This window comes from Nycticebus coucang, chromosome X (assembly GCF_027406575.1).
Source record: "Nycticebus coucang isolate mNycCou1 chromosome X, mNycCou1.pri, whole genome shotgun sequence".
NCBI classification, from domain to species: domain Eukaryota; kingdom Metazoa; phylum Chordata; class Mammalia; order Primates; family Lorisidae; genus Nycticebus; species Nycticebus coucang.
The window spans coordinates 173,209,686-173,212,519 of NC_069804.1; positions in this window are offsets into that span (position 1 = coordinate 173,209,686).

Sequence of the window (2,834 nt, forward strand, 5' to 3'; positions counted from 1 at the left end):
AAAAATAGTAGGGTGTTGTGGTAGGCACCTGTAGTCCCAGCTACTTGGGAGGTGGAGACAGGAGACTTGCTTGAGCCCAGGAGTTGGAGGTTGCTGTGAGCTGTTATGCCATGGCACTCTACCCAGGGTGACAGCTTGAGGCTCTGTCTCAAAAATTATAATAAAAAATAAATAAATAAAAGTAGACCTACCTTTCAATCCTGCAATTCCTTTATGAGGTATATACCCAGATGATCAAAAGTCATTTTACAACAAAGATATATGCACCAGAATGTTTACTGAAGCCCAATTCATAATTGCCAAATCATGGTAGCAGCCCAAGTGCCCATCAACTCATGAATGGATTAACAAATTGTTTTATATATACCATGGAATGCTATGCAGTCACAAAAAGCTGCAGACTTTACATCTTTTATATTTACCTGGATGGAGCTGGAACATATTCTTATAAAAGTATTCAATACTACCATGAAACCAACATATAATCACCTACATATTCATAGGAATGATAAAATAACTATAGTCCAGAAAGAAAGAGGGAAGAGAGGGAGAGAGTAGGGAAGGGAGGAGGCTGGGAGGAGTAAGGGTATTTGGTGGGTCCTCACCTAAGGTGTATAATACAATAGTCATTTCAAAACAATTAAGAATGGGGCGGCACCTGTGGCTCAAAGGAGTAGGACGCTGGCTCCATATGCTGGAGTTTGTGGGTTCAAACCAAGCCCTGGCCAAAACAAAACAAGAAAAAAACAATTAATAATAGAGTATAAATGTCTTACCACCACAAATAAGCAAGCGAGGTGATGGTTATTTTAATTACTTCAATGTAAGCATTCTGCGCTGTTTATCAATTCAGCACATTGTACCCCATAAATTCATTAATATACACATAGTAATGATTTAATAAAGAAAAACATATGCAAAAAATAAATAATTAAAAATTAAAAAATTAAAATTATTACACATAAAAAGTAAAATAAAATTTGTTAAGGCTTATTTTATGGTCTAGCATACAGTCTACTCTGGAGAAATTTCCATATGCACTTGAGAAGAATGTGAATTCTGGTGCTATTGGATGGAATGTCTTGTGTATATCTGTTGCATCCATTTGTTCTATATCTGCTGTTTCTTTACTGATTTTCTGATAAGATTATTTCCATTATTGAAAATTGATATTGAAGCCCACTCATAGTATGGTATTTCTCTTTGTTTCTTCTTTTCAATTCTGTTAATATTCATTTTATATATTTTGGTGTTCCAATATTGAGTGCATATATATATATATATATATATATATATATACATATATACAATTATTATCTCCTATTGAGGAATTTTCCCCTTTGTCATTATATAGTGACCTTCTTTTTATCCTGTGACAGATTTTACTTGAAAGTCAATTTTTTCTAATATCAGCACAAACTTCCTACCCTCTTTTGTTTACCATTTTCATTGAATATCTTTTTCCATTTTTTCACTTTCAGCCTATGTGTACCTTTAAACCTATTGTGATTCTTTTGTAGGCAGATCATTGTTAGCTGTTGCTGTGTTTTGTGTCTTTTGATTGGAAAGTTTAATCTATTTTCTTCTTCTTCTTTTTAATGTTGATCATTGTTTGCTTGCAAGGTCTCTTGACAGAGGTTGATGTTTTCAGTTGTTAGCAATCATTTTATTTTATTTATGCTATTTTATTATTATTATTTTTTATATTTTTTTGCAGTTTCTGGCTGGGGCTGCAAAAATGATTGCTAACAACTGAAAACATCAACCTCTGTCAAGAGACCTTGCAAGCAAAACCTCGCCACCTCCAGCATATGGGGCAGGTGCCCTACTCCTTTGAACCACAGGTGCCACCCAAAGTTTAATCTATTTTCGTTTAAAGTATTTGTCTATAGGTAAGCACTTGCTATTGCCTTTTTAAGTGGTTTATGACTCTTTTGTCAATAGTTCTTTCCTTCCTCTCTTGATGTCTTACTTTTTGATTTTTTGTTTTTTTGTAGTAATGTGTTTTGATTTTTTTCTTTTTATCTTTTATATATTTATTAAAGCTTATGTATTTGTGATCATAATGAGGCTTACATAAAATATTTTACAATTATAAAAGTCTACTTTAAGTTGTCAACAACTTAACTTCAATTGCATACAAAAACTCCACATTGCTACTTCTCTCACCTCATACTAATTTTATATTATCTTTTTTAATTTCAGAGTAATATAAGTACATATGTTTAATTTACATTGTTTGCATTTGTTGGTGAAAGTTCGAGTTGTATTTGAGTCCTTCACCCAGAAGGTGTGCCATATATCCCTACATTGTACCCATTTGTTCAGTCCCTTCCCTCCTCCCACTTCTTGAATTTAATTTGTGTTTTTCTTCTCATGTGGGCCTGTAGTTATTCATCTACTAGTTTCAAATTAGTCTTGAGACTAATACGATGTTTGCTTTTCATTCCATTCTTGAGGCACTTTACTGAGGAGAATGTTCTTCAATTCCATGTAGGTAAATACAAAAGGTACAAAATCCCTCCTTTTTTATGGCTGAATAGTATTTTATGGTATGCAAACACCATAGTTTATTAATCCATTCATGGGTTTAAGGGCCCTTGGGTTGTCTGTGTATCTTTGTGATTGTGAACTGAGCTTCTATAAACAATCGAGTGCAAATGTCTTTATCGTAAAAACATTTTTTGTTTCTAGATAAATACTTATTAATGGGATTGCAGGAGCAAATGGAAGGTCTACTTTTAGTTCTTTGAGGATTCTCCATACTTCTTTCCATAGAGGCTGTATTAGTTTGCAATCCCACCAAAAGTGGGTAAGTGTAGCCTTCTCTCTGC